The 25046-nt window shown below is 50.1% G+C and overlaps 1 protein-coding gene across 7 annotated transcripts in view; it reads left to right on the top strand.

Moving 5' to 3' along the window:
* Nucleotides 1-25046, top strand: part of LOC146811006 (uncharacterized) — a 1023327-nt gene that overhangs the window by 359466 nt on the left and 638815 nt on the right. For all 7 annotated transcript variants that reach the window (XR_014965769.1, XR_014965768.1, XM_085614480.1 and 4 more), the window contains one exon: nucleotides 10930-10968. The gene's annotated coding sequence lies outside the window, so the exon portion shown is untranslated. The remainder of the gene's footprint in view (nucleotides 1-10929; nucleotides 10969-25046) is intronic.

Genomic DNA, 25046 nt, shown 5'->3' with positions numbered 1-25046 from the left:
TGACTCAGATGTGTATTCCCAGTTAAGAGGCAAAACAGTGAAAAACATTGTCCTATCAACTTGTGATTGTCCCTCTGCTTATCTGAAGTCGGGTAGGGGAAAGGTTTGCATCTTCCACTCTTTTGATGGCAAGAGTTCAGGGAGAGGTTTACTCTTCTCTTCTTCCCCACCATCAGTCTCCAACAACACAGCTGACCTACGAACTTTCAAAGTGTGGTTCGGGACAGGTGGGGTGTCTGGGGGTCTTGATGGCCACCAGGTAGGTGACCTCACCCTTCCTCTCAATTATCTCATAGGGCCCAGTTCAGTGGTCTTGGAGGAGCCCTGGATCCATCATCCACACTTTCTGCCCAGGCTGGAAATCTACCGGGGTAGCAGTTTGGTCATACAGTTGTCTCATTAACTTAGCCATCTGGATTCTAAAGGCTAGCATATAGCAATCAACATCTTGGTGGGGGTTTCTTGGGAGCCTGCTTCCACCTCTCACTAACCAAACTAAGAAGGCCCCTTACTGAATGACCATACCTCATTGCCTCAAGTAGGCCCTTGATCTCACCTTTAAAGGTCGCGTTGAATCTCTCAGCAAGCCGATTGGTTTTTGCATGGTAGGGTATGGAAAAGATATAAGCATGTCTTCACTCTCTCCACATTGACTGCATATAAGCAGACATGAATTTGGTGATCCTGTCAGACACCACTTCCTTGGGGAAACCCACTCGGGTAAAAAATCCACATTAGGGCCTTACACACTGCAGGTGTAGTTGCAGTCCTCAGAAATATGGCCTATGGCTATCGTGTGGCATGATCCACCAGAACCATAATAAACCTGGTGCCAGAGTCTGTATAGGGATCCATGGGCTCTAGAATGTCAATGCCCACCCACTCTTTCAAAGTAGGTGCCAGGGTTGATGAAGCGATTCAGGGGAGCTATCAGCTTCTGCCCTGTCCTCCCACTTGCCTGTTAAGTCAAGTAAGTCTTACAGAATGTATCTGAGAAAATCTTCATTGAGGGCCAGTAAAATTGGGGGACAAGCCTGGCAAAGGTCTTATCCTACCTGAGATGTGCTGCCAGTGGTATCTCATGAGCCAGCTCCAGTATAAAGGCCCTGTAGCATTGGGGAATGGTCAGTGCCCTTGTTGCCCCATGTACAGGTACCTTAGGCTCACTATACAGGAAGTTGTACTCCCAGTAAATCTGGTGACTTCCAGAGGCATCACCTGCTGTTTTGGCCCTCCAAGCTTGGCCACTCCTTCAGCGCCTTACAAAAGTCCTTCCTGGTGGGTTCTCCATCTACAGGCCATCCAGCAAGTTCAGGCGCAGGACACCAAGGGCGGCAATGTCCATTCCACTGGGCTCCTGGGAAACCTCTGGTACACCATCTACCTCAGCTGGGAGACATTCAGGTGCTGGTTTCCCACACCCCTTGCCCTCCCTTCTCTTGGCCACTGTCTGGGCCATTCTTTCAGACTCCAGACTTCCTTGACTCCCTTCCTGGGCAGCCATAGACCTAGTGTTTGCACAAATCCATTCAGGCAACCCCAACATTTCTAGTTGTGACCTGAGGATCCACTTACTTCCAGGAATTGTGTTCAAGGTCATTCCTTAGCAAACAATCCACAGACATGGCAGTGCCCAAAGCTACTTTCAGAAGTGCAGGTTACCTCACTCCAGTCTAATGGACCAAAGACCACTACAAGGGCCACTGGTAGTGGCCCTCACAGCTGTCTGTTACCACAACCTGGTGGAATGTATATGGTACAGTCTGCTTTGGGGCCACCAGCTTACTCCTTACTATAGTCAATCTAGCACCTGTGTACCTCAGAACCTCACGACCATGCCAATTGATGATAGCTCACTGCCTCTACTTTGTGGCTGATGTTAGAAAACAGGGCTAGGGGACTTCAAATCTCACTTGCATTTCTGGTACCTTGCGTGAAAAGATTCCGCCACTGGCGGTATTTGGCCAAATTCTGCATTACAAGAGTAATGCAGATGTGCCAAATTCTGCCAATGAAACCTTCACCCACCTCTAAGTAAGATGAGGATCATGAGGACCAAAATAACTCCAAGGAGGAGGACATGGAGCAGGATCAGAAGGGTGAACAACACCAGAAGGCACAGAATGATCTGGAGAAGGAAGACCAGGAGCAGGAGCACACCTATATGATTGTACGCCACATGTACTGGAATATTTCCTTTTGTTGTCAGAATCAAGGATGAGTAGATTGACACTAACCTGTATTTACCCCAGTATTGGAACTTTCATAGATTCTCATGCTTTGTATCATTCCCCGTCGTCGGAATGGGAGCCTCGGTAAATAAAAAAATATATCATAACCATAGAAACAAAAGAGAAAAAAGGCTTAGGCCTCATCTCATTTTGTAGTATATCACTCTCTTTGTGTAAAAGAGCCCAAACTTTTGCCAGGACCAATCAACACAGCCTCACCCTTTGGAACCTTCCTGAGAGAGCTCAGAGCCTCAGATTTTTCTACCGCACGTTGTGCTAGGGAGTCTCCACTGAGCTCTGCTCAGTTTTTTCTCATTGTTCTTTCAGAATTTAAATTTTAACATCTATAGTGACATTATGTCAGAGAAGGAGAAGAAAGCCTTATTCAGGCCCTGTGCTTCTTGTGGAAAGAAGAGGCTTTTCGTGGAAGATAAGCATGACAGTTGTATTTACTGCTTATACCCGGAGCACAAGGCCACAGACTGCAAGATTTGTCGCACTCTTTCAACCAAGACTTTGCGAGACAGAGAGGGTCGTCTGCTGACATGGCTGCAAAAACTGAAGACCAGAAAGGAGGTTATCTCGTCAGATGAGGAAGATTCAATTTCTGGCACTTCTTCCAGGAGATCAAGGAAGAGGGGTAGGTCATCTCCCTCCATCTCTGCAGAACCCCCTGTCAAAGCCCCTCATGGGATCTCTGAAAGGTCTGAGGAGGCTGTTCCCATAAAATATCCTCACGGAAGTGTAAAGGAGAGGCAGGGACAGGCTGCTGGTGTGGACACAGCCTCTAGGGATAAAAAGGAGGTTTCAATATCTTCTCCTCCGTCCCAGAAAGAAAAGCCTGCTAAGAAGCACTCCGCAGGAATTCCACAGATGGTTCCTGTGAAGAAACAGCGTCCGTCGACGGTGATTCAAGCAGGTACGTCGACGACGATTACCACTCCAAAGACAGTTTCCTTGAGTTCGTCGACGGGACCGTCGACTATGTCTATTCCTGTTTCGTCGACGACAGCTTAATTCTCGTCGTCGACGACAGTTTCCATGAAGATCCTGTTGACGGCAGTTTCGACGACGAAGACCACGACGACGATGACAACGACTGCGACGTCGTCGTCGATGCTGATGACGACGAGCTCGTCGACGAGACCATCGACAGTTGTCCCGTCGACGATGAAGAAAGCTCCGTCGACGTGCTTACCGTCGACGAAGAAAAAGGCTCTGTCGACGACCCTACCATCGACGACGATTCAGGCATCGTCGACGACTGTATTATCGACGACGATTCACACTCCGTCGACGAAGATTACCGTGCCGTCGACGGGTTCATCGTCGACGCTGGTGATCCCTTCGACGACGGCTCCGGCGACGGGACCGTCGACGAGGCCGTCGACGAGTCAAATTTCTGGATTTGCAATACAGAAGTTAAAGATTACACCGGAGATGACATCTCCTAGGCAAGTGACGCCTTTACCACCATCCATGCTGCTGGATGAATCGGAAGATGAGGATGTGGTTGAGCAGTATGGTGACGCCTACAGTCCCTCGGAGCTGCATGTAAAGCAGCAAGACACTGATACGGAGGATTACTATGAGCAAGCTGAGCAGGAGGAAAAACAATATGTTCAGCAGGAATTTCGTCCTCAGACTTTGAGACAGGACTTGATAGCTCTACCAGTTGCTCTGGTTACGGACTTGCAGATGATGTTGCAGGATTACAGAGCTCGATTTCCGTCACGCCCTGAAGTTCAACCACTGCGTCCATCTACATCTGTGGTCCCACGCGGGCCGCCAGTGGACTTGCCACCTCCTCCTGAGAATATACCACGTACTTCACCAGTAGTGGTACCAGTAGTGGTTCCTCAAACTTCATTTACGGAACCTGCCAATGACGACACACAGGATGTGGATACGGATGGAGACGATGAGGGGCACGTGGTCCCACTTACTGATCCAGGGGATCCGGATGTGGATCTAGATGATACGGGAATGCAAGATCCGGATGATACAGGGCGGGACACGAACGTGTCGCCGCCGGCAGATATTGGGGGGTTCCATAATCTTATGGAGCGTGCATCCACAAGATTTGGTCTGCCTCTCACAGTGGAACAGTCGGACTGTTTTCTATACGATTTTAAAGCGCAGTACAGAAAGTCCGTCAGGTCAATTCCCATCATTGAGCATGTATGGAATGAGGGGATCAAGATTATGCAGAACCCGGCAACGGTCATCCCGGTCCTTCCCCGGCTGGAGAAGAAATACAAGGCCCCTGAGGGCAGTCCTGCATGTCTCCTTGGACAACCAAAGCCTGACTCTGTGATATCTCAAACCGCACAGAGCAAGTTCAAGAATCCTTCGACGCCTTTGACTACACCTCCGGATAAGGATGGCAGGCGATTGGACAATGTAGGGAAGAGATTTTCCACCATGGCCAGTTTATTTGTTCGGGCAGCAAATTCATTTGCCATTCTAGGCAGGTACGACCGCCAAATGTGGTGCGACATGGAACCGTTTGTGGACCTCTTAACAGACTCTAATCAAGAGGAGGCCAAGCAAGTCCTCATGGAAGGAGAGAGATGTTCCTCTGAGATCATCGACTGTGCTATGGACATAGCCTCTACCGCTTTCAGGGCGTTGGCAGGGTCAGCGGTCTTGCGCCGTCAAGGCTGGTTAAAAGCAACCTGGTTCCGTCAGGAGGTCCAAAATAAGATCCTGGACCTTCCTTTTGACGGAGAAATGCTTTTTGGTAAGCATGTTGATGAGGCTCTGCAAAGCATAAAGAAGGACACGGACACAGCAAGGTCCTTAGGATCCTTAAATTATCGCAAGGTTCCATTCAGAGGAGCACGTGGACGAGGGTTCTCTACTTATAGAGGAAACCAACGTCAGTATTCCACACAGTCAGGACAGTCATATAAGAATCAGTATTCAAACCAACGCCAAGGTCAATCGGCGTCTTTCTCTCGTCAGTCCCAGAGAGGGACTGACGAGACAGAATCGTCAGGGACGAGACAATGCCAAGAGGCAATAGCGGCCTCCTGGCTCTGACTACTGTTCCTCCCCGACCAGGAACACCGGTTGGGGGCAGGATCTCCTATTGTCTGGACAGCTGGGTCCTTTTAACATCGGACCGGTGGGTTTTGAATATTGTTCAGAGTGGCCATACGTTGGAATTCCAAGATCTTCCTCCAACGAGAGCTCCGGACGCCCGTCCCTCAAAACATCTCCGACTGTTACATCTCGAAGCCCACCAACTATTCATCAAGGGGGCAATAGAACCAGTACCTCTTTTGCAGAGGGGCAAGGGTTTCTATTCCAGGTTCTTCCTGGTTCGGAAGACGGAAGATACGTGGCGTCCTATACTAGACCTAAGAGAGCTCAACACCTATCGCATCAAGCTCTCCTTCAGGATGGTCACTCTCCAGGATATTCTCCATCTACTGGATTCGGGCGATTTTTTTGGCGTCCCTGGATTTAGAGGATGCGTACTTCCACGTTCCAATCCACCCAGCTCACAGGCAATATCTACGCTTCACAGTAGGCAAGAGCCATTTCCAGTTCAAGGTGCTTCCGTTTGGCCTTCGGTCTGCACCTCGGATATTCATGAAGATGCTGGCACCAGTCGCTGCTTTTCTCAGGAAACAATCCTTAGAGGTGTTCCCATACTTGGACGACTGGCTCGTCAAGGCTCCGTCGCTCAAGGCAGCTTCTCAAGCAGTGTCAACTTGCATTCAATTGTTTGCCCACTTGGGTCTTCAGCTCAACAGATCCAAGTCGGTGCTGATACCTTCCAGGTCCCAAAGATTCCTTGAAACTATTCTGGACACGACACTATGCCCCGCTCGTCCGTCGGAGGAGCGTCAACGCAAGCTGATCACCTCTGCTCGTCAAGTGCTGCAGAGGAAAAATGTGCCGGTTCGCCGGTACAAGTCCTTACTCGGATCGATATCATCCTGCATACCATTAATACCGCATTGCAGGCTTCATATGCGTCCTCTGCAGGAGGAGTTAGACAAACAATGGCGCCAGGCAGAAGGGTCGTTCAACGACAAGGTGTGGATAACACCAGGTATGCGCAAGGCCTGCGAGTGGTGGCTGGTAAAGGAGAACATCGCAGTAGGATTAACATTCAGGACCCCTCCTTCTCCTATGGTGGTGACCACAGATGCCTCCTTAGAAGGCTGGGGAGCGGTACTCCAGGAGCTTCAGATCAGCGGTCACTGGAGTCCAGCGCAGAGCCTACACCACATCGACCTCTTGGAGCTGATGGCTATCCGCTTAGCCTTGCTGGCGTTCCTTCCCAGACTTCAGAATCGTGCAGTGGTGGTCCGGACAGACAACACGACGGCTATGCACTATATCAACAAGTAAGGGGGAACAAGATCGCGAACTCTGTCCAAGGAGGCTCAGTCGATCTGGGATTTTGCGATTTCTCACAAGATCACCCTACAAACCGAGCACCTAGCAGGGTGCCTCAACATCACGGCGGATGCTCTGAGTCGTCAGAGGAAAGTGACTCACGAGTGGGAATTGGACCAGGCCACGCTGGAGGGAGTGTTCGAGAGATGGGGTACTCCGACCATAGACCTCTTTGCGTCCCTGGAGAACGCCAAATGTTGGTTTTACGCAAGCAAGGTTCCCCATCGAGGATCGCTGGGGAATGCCCTTTCGATTGCTTGGTTCGGCACATTTTGCTACGCTTTTCCTCCCATTCCTCTCATTCCTCGAGTTCTCAGGAAGGTCAGGGCTGAACCATGCAAGATGATTCTCATTGCTCCAGCGTGGGCCCGGCAGTTCTGGTTCACGGAACTCCTGCTTCTCTCCCAGGATCGCCCAATTCGCTTGCCGCTGATTCCATCTCTGTTGTCGCGGGATCAGGGACAGGTGCTCCATCCGGATCCGAAGTCACTACACTTGACAGCGTGGCTCCTGAACACAGAGAATTCCGTCATCTGAATCTCTCCAGGGAATGCAGGGATGTTTTGTCTCGGGCGCGGGCGCCAAGCACTAATAAGACATACAGGGCAAAATGGTAGAGATTTTGTCTGTGGTGCCAGAGGAATAAACTCCAGAGGAATAAACTCCATCCTTATAAATCCCAGCCACATCAGGTTTTGCCTTACATCCTGTCACTGGTTAAATCAGGTTTGGCGCACTCTTCTGTCAAGGTACATCTGGCTGCCATATCCCGTTTTAGACGAAAGACATCGGGGCCAGCTCTATGATCCGCAAGGATTGTAAAACAGTTCCTTAAAGGGTTGTTTCGGATGTATCCTCCGGTCCGAGCACCCCCACCAATCTGGCAGCTCAACCTTGTACTGGCTCGGCTCATGAAAGCTCCTTTTGAGCCGATTCACAGGGCGGACTTGAAGTTCCTATCTTGGAAGCTAGCCCTCCTCTTAGCATTGACTTCGGCTAGGAGGGTTAGTGAACTCCAGGCTCTGTCCATAGTGGAGCCTTTTCTGCAGTTCAAAAAGGATGTGCTAATTTTGAGAACCAACCCAAAATTCATCCCGAAGGTACCTTCGGATTTTCATCTGAATGAACCCTTGATTTTGAATTCCTTTTTTCCACGCCCTTCGACCCAGGCGGAACGAACATTGCATTCTTTGGATGTCCAGAGATGTCTGAAATTCTATCTCGAGCGCACACGATCTTTCAGGAAGTCTACACAGCTATTTATTGCCTACAGTGCACCACGGAAGGGGTTGCCTCTCGCCAAGAGTGGCATTTCCCGCTGGATCTCCAGTGCAATTCAATTCTGTCATCAGGCTGCGGGCAAACCTTTGGACAGAAGGGCCCGTGCTCATTCTACACGAGCGATGGCATCTTCAGTGGCTCTTTTTGCTAGAGTTGCTATCAAAGACATTTGCAGGGCAGCAACGTGGAGCAGTGTACACACCTTCACGAAACACTACTGCCTGGAGTCGGTGGGACGAGATGACGCTGCTGTTGGTCAAGCAGTCCTCAGGAATCTTTTTCATTGAGAGGTGAGCTTTCCCTACAATCCCTCCATCCTGGTAAGCACATTTGGTTCAGTAATGTTGTTTTTTCTTGGTTACCATGTACTAGTTGTAACTGTAAACTGAGATGGTTATATAAGGCCAGGTGTCTACCAAAATGTGCTTTTGTGATTTACTGCTAACTATTCTGATACAAAGCATGAGAATCTATGAAAGTTACCAATACTGGGGAACCAAAGTTACAGGTAAGTAACTTGTTTTTATCACCACATCAATTGAAATGCAGTAAGCTGTCCGTACACACTACTCTGTGGTCCTTGAAATGAGCAACTGGTGCCTATTCACTCAAGAGGAACACCCAAGTGAATGGGGGATGGAATACAATAATAAACTGGCCAGCTGCTGGCCACTCACTTCATCTTGACTTCCCTCATTCCTCTCTTGTAAGCGTAGGAGGAATATAGGTGTTGTGCTGTAATTGGATACACAATACTAACTAACCTTCAGTAATAACTTCATTCATCACTCCCTGTCGCTGTAAGCACTCCACTTGTCCCACTATATTTTGATATTGTTATGAAAAGGGTATCTGATCTGGCCCATTAAATACTACTATTTTTCAGGCTTGGAGTATGGACAACTCCAAAATTAGCTGAATATAGAGAGTCCCTGAGAGATGTAAAAGAACTGGATAATGCTCTGGAGGTACCCTAGTTAAGGCTTGTATGTGGCTAGTGGTAAAAAGTTGGGCTTGATCAAACTGTGGGACTCACCTGAATTAATTTGTAAGGCCTTAAAATCCTATTGGTCTCTTGAGGGGCTCGAGTTAATAACCAAAAGGTATACCGGGCCACCTTACAGAGCAGTTCTTGGCATTCAAACCTACCCCCACCTTTGAAAGCTTTATGGATAATATAACACAAGAGTGTGTATATTGGATTTAGACTAGGCTGTCTGCCCTTTCGATCATTCAGTAAAAAGTGGGAAAAAAACGCCTTGTGTGATTTTATGCCCAGCTTGCAGCATGAATCCTGAGACTCTTGATCATATTATGTTTGTATGTCCTGAATGTTGTGGTGTGCGCAGAAGATGTCTGCGCCTAATTTGTTTGTCAATGGGGGCACGTCATTATAGAGAGGGGAAGCGAATACTGATGACCGACACAGCTGGGCCGCTTGATTTTTCAGTGGATTGGTTCTTGCTTAATATCTGGACAAAGCGAGAGAAGTTTTTGAAATTATGGTAATTCTTAGTACTCTCCAAGTACACTTTGTGTTATAGAAGCAATTTTAAGCACCCTTGAATCCTGTATATAAATGTATATACATGTATATCTATTGACCCATCCTCTCTAATAGCACTTTTCTGAACACTGTACTCCTCTAAGACATGATATGATACTGATGAGTTTTATACATTTTGGTTCTTGGGTTTGATTTTAATGCTTAATCTAGGTAATGCACAGTTCATAATATCAATTTGTACGAGTATCCTGGTATTTATCAATAGCAACAAGTGTAAGGAAATTGTAATTTTTACGAAATCTGCTAGGATCAACTTTTCTGATTTTTCCCTCAAAAAATTTAATTATATTTATGTATAAACAGACACATACTTAAGTTAAATTTGTTAAATGTATTATATGGATGTTTTGTAAAATTGATGGTTATAAAACCGAAGAAGGTATCTTTTGGCTTTGTACTTCACTCATCATTTGAACCAAAAACAATTCTTTAGTACATCGTTCACCCCTATAGCTAGGGGTGTGGTTTCCAGAAAGGAGAGTAACTTTCACAGCTTATTTTAGGAACTGGTTATCAGCCAGTCTGCAGATTGTGTCTGGGTTTTCCTTAAATCAGGAGCTGAACTCAGGCATGTTTCTTGGTTCCCTCGGGGATTATATACCAGGTCAAGTCTCAAAACAGGAATGTGAGTGTGCTGAAAGGTTTATCAAATTATTTTAAAAACTATGGATTCTATCAAGTCTCTTGGCGCCAGATGTACAATGTGGTTTTGCATGCGCAAACAGGTTGGCAACCCGTTTGCTTATGCACTGTCACTGTGGGCTATGTACAAACACTATTTTGAAAGTCGCAAACATTTTGCAACTCGCAATTAGGAAGGGGTGGTCCAAGGGCATCCCTTCATAATTGCGACTCGCAGCCCTATGTGTGAATGATTTGCGACCGCAATTGCAGTCACAAAACACTCGTAATTTACCACCCTCTTCAGGTGGGTGTTAATGCAGTCACAAATGGGAAACGGTCCCTAGGGGGCCCCTTCTACTTTGCAAATGAAGGGGAAAATATATGCCCTTCAAAAATTAAACGAAAACGTTTCATTTTTTTCTTCAATGCAACCAGTTTTCCTTTAAGGAAAACCGGCTGCATTAAAAAAAAAACTGCTTTATTTAAAAGTAGTCTCAGACATGGAGATCTGCCAAGCTCAGCAGACCACCATGCCTGGGAGGGCCAGCCATTCACGATAGGGTTGCAAATTGCAAGTGCCTCATGAATATTGCTGAGGCTCGCATTTTGCGACCCCATTGGGAATCACAATCAGTGTCTTAGACACTGTTGTACATTTGAAATTGCGAGTCGCAAATTGCGCCTCGCAATCAAGAGCAAATTGTAATTTCAAATGGTCGTACATCAGGCCCTTAGTCACTATTGATGCTCTGTTGCACATGTATTCACTCTAGATGGAATATGCAAATCACTTATCTCTTTTTTGGCCAGGTGCAGGACAGCAGCTACAGCGATATAGAAATAACGCAGGTGAGTTTCTTTTGTTTGCTTGATGTTCTTTGTGGAATTTTCTATTGCCTCGAAAGGCGCAGTTCGATTGGAAGTGGTATTTATACTATCCCGAACAAAAGATGGATGTAGAGATATCCAAGTCTCTTTCAGTCATCTGAGAAATTTCAAGGCCTTTTCAGGAAACCCCTGTTCCCGCCACTTGTGTATAGCTCAATCAAGAAATGGTATATAGGTGTTCTTTGGATTGGCATTGCTTTAGTCTTTTAGCGATCTGCAGGTATTGCAAGCACATGCCTTCGAGGCCACGCCCCCCGCCCAAGCTTAAAAGGCGCTGAGAACAAGCTCCTGTTTAGGATTGTACTCCTGAGGCAGAAGCCGGGAGCGTTACTTGTGTTTTAAAAAATTTGAGTGTCACTTGTATTCTGTGTTCTTGACCTACCTTATCTTGGCTCATTCTTGGGGCATTAATCCATCCCTTGTCTTCCCGCACAGCGGATCGTTACGCTGTCGCGGACTTGCCAAACAAACATTTGCTGACGCCATTGCCGGCGTGCACCGAGGCCACGCCCCCCGCCCAAGCTTAAAAGGCGCTGAGAACTAGCTCCTGTTTAGGATTGTACTCCTGAGGCGGAAGCCGGGAGCGTTACTTGTGTTTTAAAAAATATGAGTGTCACTTGTATTCTGTGTTCTTAACCTACATTATCTTGGCTCATTCTTGGGACATTAACCCATCCCTTGTCTTCCCGCACAGCGGATTGTTACGCTGTCGCGGACTTGCCAAACAAACATTTGTTGACGCCATTGCCGGCGTGCACCGAGGCCACGCCCCCTCGAGGCCACACCCCCCCCCTGACGCCTCCCCTACTTTCAAATATGTGCACTTGGCGGAAGCGCAGCGGACGCGCCGGCAGCGCGCCGAAGGCGCGCCTAGGGCACGCCTAAGGCAAGCCCGTCTGTGCCAGGACGAGCCAAGGGCCAGACACCCTGGAGTTTTCTTCTCAATTAAGGATATCATACTCCAGAGACTCCCTGCTCCAATTAAACCGGCCCCTCCAGCCTTCATGCACCCATAGTGTTAAAGGTGAGAGCTCTTGTGCCCATTGTCCTCATTGCTCATTTAAACTTACTTCAGCAATTACATGTCAGATTCCTCTGACAAACATTAATATGGCCTTACTAAATTGCAGATCCCTGCCGAAACACGCGCAAGAAATCCATATGCTGCTAGAAGAGGAGCGATTGGATATTTTGTTTCTTACTGAAACATGGCTCGCCCCTGACTCAGACTCGGATATTGTACAGGTGCTTCCTCAAGACTATCTGGTTCAACACTTGGACCGAGTGAAGAATAGGGGAGGAGGGATAGCGATTATTTACAACAACCAGTTCTCATGTAGATTTCATGACAGCCCCCTATCGGACTGTGAAAATGTACACTTTAGCATACAAGTGTCCCCATGCAACTCCCTTTCAGGAGTCCTCATCTATCGTCCACCAAGGGCCCTGGGACAATTCTGTAGCTCCCTCCTGGAATTCTCCACGGCAATGACTAGCACCTTAACCAATTTTCTAATCTTAGGAGATCTTAATATTCACTTCGATAATACCAATGACAACACCGCCTCAGAATTGGTATTAGACCTGGCTACTCAACATCTCCATCTACAGAGCGACCTTCCTACGCATACTTTTGGACATTTACTTGATCCTATTTTTTGTAATATTGTTGATCTTAAAATAAATGCCCCGATCCCTCTGCCTTGGTCGGACCACCTGCTTATTCCTTTTAGGTGGGAGATTCCGACCATCTCTCCTCCTAAACAACTTCCCGGTAAACCAGCCCGCCCCTGGACCAAACTAGATATCGAAAAATGGAAGCAGGTCCTGGAACTTTCCAAGCCAAACCACGAAACAGATCCCGTTATAGCGGATGCGGAGTTCTCTTCTTGGATCGAAAACTCTCAACACGATCCTCCCAAAAAACCATACCTTAAATCCCGCAAAAAAACCTCCTCTCCATGGTTTACCCAGGAGACTCGTCTCCTGAAAAAGCTCTGTGAAAGGGCGGAAAGAGTGTGGCGGTAGGACTTTGACCCTATTAGCAAGAGGGATTACAGACTGGCTATTAGTAATTACAAAAAAGCCCTAAAAAATGCCCAAACAGCCTTTTTCCAGGAGAAAATCAGTGCTGCAACCTGCTCGTCGAGGGAGATTTTCCGTATTGTAAAACAACTTCTCAAAACACCATAGCCCATATGTTCGACTGACCTCTCGGACAACCATTGTAATGAGCTGGCCACTTTCTTTGATCATAAGATTCAAAACATTCTCCAACAACTCCCCCCGCTTACCCTCACGGACCCCTTATTTATGCCCCTAACACAAGTTCAGAATCTGAACACAGGGCTTGACACATTCACGCCCATCAGTAAGGACACCTTATCCCCCATCCTTCAATCTCTCAAAAGTGGCTCACAGTCTGACCCCGCCCCAGTCAAAATCTTAAAGCAGGTAGCATCTACCATTCTTGCGCCAATGGTAAACTTAATTAATGCCTCTCTAGCAGATGGAACAGTGCCCCCCAGCTGGAAGAAGGCGAAGGTTAGGGCCCTACTTAAAAAACCCAATCTAGATCCCCTCAATCTATCTAATTTTAGGCCTATCTCTCTTCTTCCGGGTATTAGCAAGATTACAGAAAAATTCATCAACGTCCAGCTGTCTAATTACCTTGAATCGAACGATTTACTCAAACCTTCACAGACAGGCTTTCGCCCTGGCCAGGGAACTGAAACTGCGATGGTGACGGTGGTCGAAGAGGCCAGGAAGATCTTGGATGCAGGAGGATCAGTGGCAGTGATCCTCCTGGATTTAAGTGCGGCCTTCGACACGGTCAACCACCAGATCCTGGTCCAGCGGCTTAGAGATCTTGAGATCACAGGCAGCGCCCTGTCCTGGTTGAAATCCTTCTTTCATGGCTGCTCATTTCAAGTTATAGAGGGTAGCCACATCTCCAAGACGACCCCTATACGCTGTGGAGTGCCTCAGGGCTCGTCCTTGAGCCCCACGCTCTTCAACGTTTATATGTCTCCCCTGGAAAAGATTGTCACTCCATATGGTATTAAACTTCTGACATATGCGGATGACACCCAGCTGGTTGTCTCCCTAAGTCAGTATGAAAACTTTACCACCGACCTCTATTCCTGTCTGAGAGACATAGCCAGTTGGATGGACAGATCTCAACTGAAACTTAATAGCGACAAGACCGAGATTCTGGTGATGGGGAATCAGTCCCACTTTCGTCCGGACGTCCTCTGGCCCCCTTGCATGGGCAAGGCTCCTACCCCCAAATCCGAGATTAAAAGCCTCGGACTATGGTTGGACCAAAATCTTACCTTGCATACCCAAGCAAGGAAGACTGCAGGAGTCTGTTATGGTCTCCTGCACTCCGCCCGGAAGATTCTACCACTGCTCCCTTTCCAATCGAGGAAACTTTTGATCCAAGGCCTCATTCTGTCAAGGTTGGATTATGGAAACGCACTGTACCTTGGCGCACCGCGGAAAGTAACAACTAAACTCCAGGTAGTGCAGAATACAGCGGCACGCATTCTTACCAACACCAAGAGTCGTTGCTCGACCAAGCCAGCCATCAGAGAGCTACACTGGCTACCCTTCTTGGAAAGAGTCCAGTTTAAGGCGCTCTGTTTAACACACAAAATTCTGAACGGGAAAGCCCCCCCGATCCTTAAAGATCTGGTGACCCCTTACATCACTTCCAGATCCCTCCGATCTTCTAACGCCCATCTAACTCGGCTACCTAAGATTAAAAGATCACGATCAGGAGGCCGTCGCTTTTCTTATAACGCCTCCAAACAGTGGAATTCCCTCCCCCCTGATCTCCGTGCACAACCTAATCTACTGATATTCCGAAAACTTTTAAAGACCTGGCTGTTCCCGTAAGCTTCCCCTTTGTGATTCCGCCTGTACTTCTGTTCAGCGCTGGGACGCTCCCGGGCAGCCATGCGCTTTAGAAATCTCTTAACATTAACATTAACATGCTTTCTTTCAATGTTGTTTGTTTCTTTTTCAGTGTTGCCTTGCTGCCACAGAACTTAATCCTTACTTAGTTTGCCTTATGCTAGCCATCCAATCCCTCTGTCATAAGCAGGCATTCTCCTAGACTAGATGGTACACTTTTCCCTCTTTATTTTCATACCCACTAAGCCCACCCTGGAGAAATTGCATTTGGCGCCTTCCGTGACTCAACATGGGAAAGTACGTGTGTGGTCATAACAGTTTCTTCCCCTTAAGGACCAGTGTCACAGCGGTTGCTTAGGTTTGTTGAGATGCTGTTGATGGTACTTGTTTAAGAATCTAGGTGCATGGAAGTGACTAGCTGGCTCCCAGGAGCATTCCTCTGTACCATACCCATTCCAGTCTACTAGTGTGCTGTAAGTTTTATAAAATTATTTTAAAAAACTGTGGTTTCTATGAAGTATCTTAGTTCCCATTTGTATGAGCCACCTGAAGGACCAGTGGTCTGTCTGATTCCGGAAGTGAGGCCCAAGCAGGCATTGTCTCAACTTCTTTAGTGAGCAGACCACATCAAAGGCTTCCCTTTCAATAGCACTCCACGTCTGTTCACTGGGAAGTAACCTCCTAGAGATAAAATCTACAGGTTGGTCTAGACCTTTCTTATTCAACTGATAGAACTGCCCCTATCCCACGCTATTAGGCATTAGTTTGCACAATGAATTCACTGGAAAGGTCAGGGGCATTGAGCACATGGCCATACACATGGCCTGCTTTAGTGAGTAAAATGCTTTTTGGCATGTCTCTGTCCAAATCACATTTCTGAGCTACGTTTTCAGTCAGCTCAGTCAAGGGGGCCACAATGGTGCTATATGTCATGACAAACCTCTTGTAGCAACATGTGAGGATTAGGAAGGCGTTCTCTTCAGTTTAGGTTTTTGGGGGCTCCCAGGCCTATAGTTTATTTTTTGGCCTGGAGGGGCTGCATCTTACTCCTGCCTACCAGGTCTCCCAAGCGCACCACTGACCCCTGCCCTATCGGGCACTTACTGGCCTCGATAGTCAGTCTTGTCTTCTGTGGGGCCTAATGCACTTCCTCGAGGTGAAAAAGGTGGTCCTTCCAGCTTCTACTGAATACTGCTATGTCATCCAGGTAAGCAGCACTGAAGGCCCCCATTCTCTTCCAGGGGATCCTCATCAATAGTCATAAGCACTGAATATTCCCGCCCATGTGCGGGGACCCCGGAAATAATAAAATTATATATGTAAAAAACATACATATATACAGCTCTGTATATGTATAAACATATATTATTTTTTCCAAGCAAATGCAGCCCCTATAAAGAAAAGGCTAGGCAATGTATAAATACACATCCAATAATACATATAAGTGTAATAAAACACCTAAATCTCTTTTTTTTTTTTTTTTTTTTTTTTTAATGAGGTAAACACTCATGAGAAAGCAAATAAAGAGAAAAAACTGTGAGAAACACAGATCTACAACACATAGCTAGCCTGCAGGCTGCATTGCAATACAATACCATAGAGACTGAAAAGCCCTGTATAAGTAAAAACTGGCACCGTGCCTTTAAGGCAGCCCTGGCTTCCATATCCCATCATGCCTCAGGGGTGACAGTTAGGTCAGTTGTTCTTTCTGGCTCCTTCAGTCAGGACCCTGGAATTCAGCTCTCTTCTTTTTTGACTTTTTAGTCAAGAATTATTTGCATTATAGTAATTTATTTTTTGGGCTTCCTCTTATTAATATCTGGGAGGAAGTTAGTATCCTGTATTTTTCTGACTGATTTTCTGTATTTTTTGTCAGAAATATGCCTTCTTTATTTATTCCATGTCCATCTTGTGGAAAAAAGAAGGCCTCTTCAGACACACATGAGGTGTGTATTGTCTGCCTGCCGGATTCTCACTCTCCAGCTACATGTCATCATTGTAAAGACCTTTCCAAAAGGACTTTAAAGGAGAGAGAGAGGATTAGACTCTACGGCTTGTCAGAACGGTCGACGTCGAGGCAGCTGGTCCCTGTTTGCTCCCCATCGGCGTCGGGCTCGGCGTCGAAGACTCCAGCGGCGGGATCGTCGCTGAGAGGTGAGGAGTCCAGGGGTAGTCATGCTGCAAAAAGAAAATCGTCGTCGACTTTAGATACAGCGACGAAGCGGATGCGTTCGTCGTCAGCAACTTCGACGTCTAAGAGATCGGCGTCGAGGGATCGGCGTCACAGTTCGACGTCAAAAAGGCAGCGCTCGACGTCAAGACAGAGACATCGTTCGGCGTCGAAGGATGGACATCGTTCGACGTCGAGAACTGCAGGATATCAGTCGACGTCGCAAGAGGTTCGTAGGCGTTCAACTCCAAAGTCGACGCCGAGACAAAGATCGCCGTCAAGACCAAGATCGCCGTCGAGAATAGATCGTTCGTCGACGAAGAGACTTGCGACGTCAAGGCATTCGTCGTCTGAGCATTCGACGTCGAGGCAGGCGCCTCCGTCAAGACAGACGTCGAGGCAGGAGCCTCCGTCGGAGTCGACGTCGAGGCAGGTGCCTCCGTCCTCTCAGGTCTCCAAGGCTTTGGAGAAGTCCACAGCTTCGAGGCGAGATTCCCCGTCGGGGTCTAGACCTCCGTTCAGACCAAACACTCCGTCGACGACGAGGTTCTCGACGTCGAGACAAGAAAAATCTCCACTGATACTCGAGGAGTCAAGTCCCAGGTCTCCGGTGATAGGCCTATCACCGTCGAGGCGACCTTCTGCAGAGGGTTCTCAGGAGGTGTTGCATGTTCGTCTTACGATCCGGCCAGCCTCAAGGCGCAAATCCCCTCATAGACTGGTGTATACAACTTCTGAACATGATTCACCACGTCCTATATCTATCTCGCCTTCAGGATCAGAGGGCTCGAGTTCAAGATCCGAGTCACCGGAAATTGTGCATCAATCTCCAGTGCCTGCAAGAGAAATTAGTCCACTGGAAGAGGGAAATGCTGTACCTCAAAGTCCCGCGAGAGAGATGCCTCAGGACTCGGCTATGTCTTACGCAGTTAAGGCCTCACTAACAAGGTTAAGAGGCATGGACTTCCCAGCGAGACCGGTCAGATCACGTTCTCGGGGAAGAGAATATCGACGTCCCTCTCGAACACCAAGGAGGCGATCCAGATCCTCCTCTCACAGGAGATAGTCGACCAGATCGGAGAGAAGGCGCCGTAGGACCCCTTCCTCCTCCCCGTCATCTAGATCATCCAGAAGGGATTATTCGCCGACACTCTCGGATACACCGCCCTCTAGGGTATCTCCGGTGGATGATATCTCTACTTTTCAGGAAGTATTGTGTAGAGGAGCTACAAAGTTAAATATCCCAATGCCGGTTCAGGAGATCACCTCCTCCATAATCTTTTAAACTCTTCATGAACGAGCAGTGTCACGCCCACTGTTGCCATTAGTCCCTGGTTTGCTACAACCAGTAATGGATATTTTTCTCACGCCAGCGACCACCAAATCTGCGACGTAGCGGATTCTAAAAAAGTACCGTCCGGCTCCGGAAGATCCTCTGTTCCTAAGATCAGATCCTCCACCGGATCTGTCATCACCGCTGCTGCCAGAAAGACGCATGCAGTAGCTGGGTCTTCAACGGTGCCCCCAGATAAGGACAGTAAGACGCAAGACTCTTGGGGGAGGAGAGTTTGCGGCTCGGCATCTTCTAGCTTAAAGGTGGCCAGCGCCTCAGCGCTTCTGGGGCTGTTGGACCCGGCCTCGTGGCGTGGTCTTAACCCTCTTGGATTGTGCTCGTCCCCCGCACCGGCCTACACGGGCCGCCCTTTGAGGCCGCCAGGGACCCCTCCCCCTTTCGAGGTCCCCCTTGGATTGTACCCGTTTTCCTACACCCGCCTCAGCGGCCCCCTTTTCCAGGCCGCACAGGAACCCCTCATCCCTTCGGGGTCCCCCCCATGCTTGCTCCACGCACCAGCCCACGCAACCAGGCTCCCTCCGGCCTCGGCCCCAGCGAAGCCCCGACATCGAGGCACCAAGATCTGGCCAGGGGGCACCGCATGGCCACTTCACCACTCCCGGAGGAGGAGAGTTTCGATGGGACCCCTGTAGGAGAGTAGGGTCTGCTTTCTATGTTCACCCCCACTTTTTGCTTTTGCTTTACTGGTTTTCGACTTAGATGTGGCTGTGGGCCTGCTAATCAGACCCACAGCCCTGCTGTTCTCTCTCTAAATTAATACTATGTACTTTAGGTGCATAACCCATTTGGATAGGATCACCTTATTGGCCCCTGTACAGTGTACCCTAGGTACCCAGGGCATAGGTGTACCCTAGGCCTACCAGGGGCTGCAGCATGTATTATGCCACCCCTGGCCTGGCCTTCCATTTTGACACAACTGGCTGATCACTCAGCTGGGGCAAGGTCGTGTAATCACCCCTTGCTTAGGTGTAGTATTCCTATACCTAACTTACATATAGACACATGTGTACCTATCAGTCATTCCTATGGCAGGCCTTGACAATCCTGGAGGCAGAGTGCTTGGTAACATGTGAGATGGTGCTCTAGCATGAGCTGAGCCTGTCTGCAGCTTTCGGAACCTTGTCCTTATAGCTGTTCTATGATATAGCCTACCATATACTCTTAAAGTGCCTTATAATCTTAGACGGTTATGGTAACTATGGTTTGGCTTTATCAAAACATGTCGTGTAAGGTGTCTAACACTAGGGAATAATACCCCCATGCCATTTCTGAACATGAGAATATTATTCCCCCCTTCTAGAGGGAAAGACATGTTAAAATCATACTTCAACTGTTAGCCTCTGACCAAAGCCTCAGCATCACAAAATGGATGCTGCTGCCACGACACAAGTCTGACCTCCTGCAGCTGGAAGTGATCCCAGCCAGGGAGGCCTGGACAATAGGTTTCCTGCTTGGGGAGGTGCTAGCACCTCCCCAGACAGCCTTTAGTGTATTGGGGCAGGGTGGGCTGAAAGGAATGAGACATGCCTGGGGCACACAAGGTGTTCCTTGCATAGTCCAGTTCAAACCGGCGCTGGGGCACTCCAGCCCCAGCTCTGGCGCGAAACTGGACAAAGGGAAGTGGGTGTAACCACCCCCTCCCAGGTCCCACCCATAAGGCGTGACCTAGCAGGTATCCCAGCCCCCCAGATTAGTATAAGAGTGGGAGTTGGGCCTCAAGACTTTAGATTATCCTGAACCTGCAAATCTGAACAGAAACTCTGGACCTTCGACATTCGACGAAAGAAGAAGACTGAAGAATCTCCCTTGTAGCCAAGGAGTGGCTACCCTGTGCAAACAGGCACCATCAAGAGACTACCCTTTGCTTTGCGACCGTTCTACGAGGAACCGACTGCAGAGCCCGACCAGAGCCTTGACTTCCAGACTTCTCCGACCCTCATCCACATCTGCAGCAGAGCTGAGATCCGTGGAGGCGACGAGCGACGTGGGACCGGCTACCTGGGAAAAGTGGCTAGTAACTTACAGCGCAGCTTCTGAGGTACCCTCGAAGTTGTGCACCGGGGATTGAGAAGCCCCACCCCCAAGCACCATCTGCACCGAAGATCAGCCCCCCACACTCCACGAGTCCTGCGTGGGGCCCTTCAGCATTTTCCTGCTTGCCGCGTCTGTCCGGTTGCTTGCCCGCTGGCTAGTGGCCTCTGTGACGACGCATCCTGAAATCTTCTGCGCTGGTTTGGCTCCTCCAGACTGGCTCCCGCTTCTCTGCAAAGAAGAAGCACCCCAGACCTTCCTGGTCTGCACCAGAAGCAAGTCCTTTGTTCTTCGTGGGTTCCGCTTGCCAAGGCTTGGTGAGTCCTAGTCCAACTTCGACGCCGCCGACAGCAAGAGCCTTCGTGGGACAGCTCGCCTCCTGGTCCTGGTTGTCCTCGACGCTTCCTGGTCCTCCTGGCTGCAGCGACAAGCTTCACCTTCACCTGCAACTCTTCACGACATCGCCTGGTTCCTTCCTGGTTCCACGTGGTCACTGGCTAGTGACCTTGACTCTGTCCCTTCTGCTTGCAGGTTTCCTCTCTTCTTGATCCCAGCCTTGGGATCCACCGGACACTCTCCCCAGACTGCCTGTCAGCATCTTTCTTCAGGCATCCATAGGAGTCGACGAGGAAAACGACGCATGTTCACCACTATGCACCCGCAGCCTGTGGGCTAGGTAACTTGGGTACTCCGGTGCTCATCAGGATAGTGACTATCCTAGTGTCTAGTTTTCAAGTCTCAACTTCCTAGCTACTCCGGAAGTGTCCTAAATCTACCGTTTTCTAAACTGTACTATTGCTATTGACTTTTACGCATTACGCGTGAGTGTTTCCACTCTGCACACGAATCCCGTGGGCCTCCCACTTCCTAACTAACGCTAGTGTAGTGTAGCCCCAGCGATTCCCTAGGCCTAGGCCTATTCTATTTCCGTGACAGTGGTTCTTATACCACTTACTTAGTATATGGTTTGCGTGGCCCCTAGGGCCTAACTGTATTACTTACCTGTGTGACTTACTGTATGCATTAATAAGACTGTGTTGTACTTACCTCTAATCTCATAAAGAGTGCTGAGGGTTTGCTTAGAATAAATACACTTTATTTTATATATATATCTGTTGTGGTGTCCTTTCATTTGGTATTCAAGGTATTATATATGGTATCACAGCTGGCTTCACATGCCATTCAGAGTTTAGCCTAAGACTGCTCTTGTCCATGCTACCACTAGGATAGCTGGTCTATAAGGTTGACTTTACAACCAATCACCATAAGGGTATTTGGACTGATATAAGGTGTACACTATAACTAGTGACATCATACATCAGGCCAACTTCTCACAACCCCCACCGTCTCTCCACACCTAGGTGCGATCGTCCTCCGGCCTCTCCGGGCCTGGCGCCTCTCCCGCTGGGCGTCTGGCCTCTCCCAGCCCGGCCTCTCCGCCCCCCCCAGGCGCAAGGGTCCGGACATCAAAGGGCTCCAGACCTATATCTGGGGCAACCCCGCAATGGGACAGCAGTTGTATCCCGGAGTCAAGAGCCCTGCTGATGGAATCGCGGCTGACCCTACGGAGAAGAACTCTTGCTTGACACTATACCACGAGCCCTGCTGACTGCGTCACGGCTCCACCTTATTGAGACAAGGAACCTCACGGAACATCGGGGCCCTGCTGACGCTGTTGCGGCCCAACCTCGCTGAAGCCTCCCCCAGAGCCCTGCTGACGTCGTCGCGGCTCGAGCTGAACTTAACCACCTTAAGAGCCCTGCTGACCTAGTCGCGGCTCAAGCTCCACGAACTGATAACCAGAGCCCTGCTGACGCCGTCGCGGCTCGACCACTCCGAGACACGGAGTCCCTCCAGCTTGAGGATCAAGAACTGGGCCTAAGGTACCCTCGTACCCAGCTGCTACCAAAGACTGTCCCGCTACCCCGTCCCTACCAAAGACTTTGAGACTCTTGCGGATCCCTCGATCCCCCCTTGTATATATCGATAACCGTAACTTCCTAAATGCTGATAAAGAATTGCTCATCTTGATAAACATCCTCGAGTCCTGTGTGGTGGTGTTACTGTGCTGGTACGGTATAGGAGAAGGACCTCTCCTAGGAGGCTTCTCAGCAGCGCTCGGCTACTTCGTACAGTGTGGGGGCCCCGCTGGGTGGTCTCTCCGACTCCCCCGAGGTCCGCCTTCCAACATTTGGTGGCCAGCGACGGGATCCGAGCCGAACGCAGATCGTACAAGCAAGTAACCCACTCGCTATCCATCCAGACGAACAGAGACCATGGAGTTCCAACCGGAACGATTGGAAGAGTACACGCACAAAGAGTTAAAACAGTTCTGCAAGGACAAGGGCATTGCGACCACCGGCCTAGGTACCAAGGAAGAGATGCAGGAAGCCCTGAGAACCTGGATAGAGTCCGAGGCGGGTCCCTCCCAGAGTGAAGGTCCCCTGCCCCTGAATGCAGCCACGCCACCAGCACCGACCCCCGCGAACGGAGGGAGAAACAGCCTGGAAACCGGCCTCTCCGCGGAAGAAATGCGAGAGCGGGAGAAGGTCCGGACCCATGAGCTAGAGCTCGCATGACTTCGGCTGGACGGCGAACTCCTGCTGGCCGAAAATAAATTGGCCATGGAACAGCTACGGCTACAAGAGGAGATAGAGGAGAAGAAGCGGCATCGAGAGCTGGAGGAGAAAAGGCTGACCCTCGAACACGAGCGGGGCCTCAAAGAACTCGAGCTCAAGGCCCAGAAGGGGGAGACCGGCACCCCCAGCAATAGAGACGCTCTGCCGCCCTCCGAAGCCAAGGTCCATATTCCCAAAGATGTCGTCAAGGAGTACTATAAAAACGACAACATCCAGCAGTGGTTTAAGGCGTACGAGGTGGCCATGACCTCCCATCGGGTACCCCGGAAGGATTGGGGTGCCGGCCTATGGGGTCGGTTCCTTAGTGAGGGCCGAGACACCCTACTCCAGCTCCCGGAAGAGGTGATGACCTCGTACGACCATATGAAGGAGGCCCTGCTCACCCGCTATGGACTAACCGCGGAAATGTACCGCCAGCGTTTCAGAGACTGCAAGAAAATCCCCGGTACCACGTGGGTAGAGTATGTTGACTTTTTCAGCAGGGCCCTAGAAGGTTGGATCAAGGGGAGCAAGGTCACCACCTACGGGCAGCTGGTCGACCTCATTATTTGGGAACACCTCTCCAACAACTGCTTCGTGGAGCTAAGACAACACCTCCTCGACAGCAAGCTGACCGAGCCACGGAAGCTCGCCGCCGAGGCCGATCGATGGGTCAACACCCGAGTCCCCCGGGGCTCGATGGGGGAGTACCAGCGAAACCCCCCCGGACCCCCCTGCCAGCGCAGCGGGGGAGGAGGGTCGAACAGGAATCGGGACATCCCAGCCGGGCCGCCCCGGAGTCCGCCTCGGGGGCCGCCTCAGCAACACACCTCCCCGAGCCTAGCCCGAAGAGGGACGGCGCCAGCCAAAACCGGACCCCGGACCACGATAACCTGCTACGGCTGCCAACAAACAGGACACTATGCCAGCGACCCTGCCTGCCCCATGAACCGACGAAGTGGGACCAGTGGGCCCCCGCCCCGACAACTAGCGGCTGCCGCCCTGGGAGAAGGGGAGGAAGAGGAAGAACCCCTCAATGGGGGGTCCACTGAGTGGGAGCCGGCGGCCATGTCCCTGGTCTGCCTGGGCAGCCAAGAAATGGTGCCCCAAACACCCATCCCGAGCAACACCCAGAAGTACCAACAGTGGGTCACTATCAATGGACGACGGGCCGAAGCCCTCCGTGACACCGGAGCCAGTGTCACCGCTGTCCGCTGCCACCTGGTGGCCCCCGAACAGATCCTGCCGAATGTGCTATGCCCCGTCCGGACGGCCGACAACAGTGAGAGCATGTGCCAGATGGCACAGATTCCCTTTGAATGGGGAGGGGTGACGGGCATGCTGAAGGTGACTGTTCGCGACGACGCTCCGGTGGACTGCCTCCTGGGGAACGACCTCGAGAGTTCCCCCTGGGCTCAAGTGGAGCGGCAAGAGCATCTCCGAATGCTAGGACTACCCGAATGGGCCTGCGCCACCACCCGGTCCATGGCCGCCCAGGCCCCCCGTTCGTCCATGGCCGCCGACACCGTCGAGCCCGAGGGGCCCGTGCCACCACCTGCCTCCAGCGAGGAAGAAGCGGACACCGATGCCAGATCCACGGTGCCCCCCCCCCCCCGGACGAGATCGTCTCTCTCGGCACACTCCCGGAACTTGCCCAATGGCGCCACGACGGGGGCCCCACCAGAGAACAGTTCTTGCAGGAACAGAAGACCTGCCCCTCCCTTGAAGGATTCCGGCAACAAGCGGCCTCGCAGGCCAACGGTGACCAGACCGGAACCCACTGGGTCTATTGGGCCGAAGGACTACTGTACAGCGAGCAGAAGATTGCAGAACTGGGGGCCAGTCGAGTGCTGGTGGTCCCCCTCCGATTCCGGGAGTTCCTCCTTAACCTGGCACATGATGTGCCCCTCGCCGGGCACCTGGGGCAGGACAAAACCTACAGCCGCCT

Source organism: Triturus cristatus, chromosome 7 (assembly GCF_964204655.1).
Source record: "Triturus cristatus chromosome 7, aTriCri1.1, whole genome shotgun sequence".
Classification (NCBI taxonomy): domain Eukaryota; kingdom Metazoa; phylum Chordata; class Amphibia; order Caudata; family Salamandridae; genus Triturus; species Triturus cristatus.
Note: the sequence above shows the minus strand (reverse complement) of the source record. Positions and strands in the feature narration are given on the sequence as shown.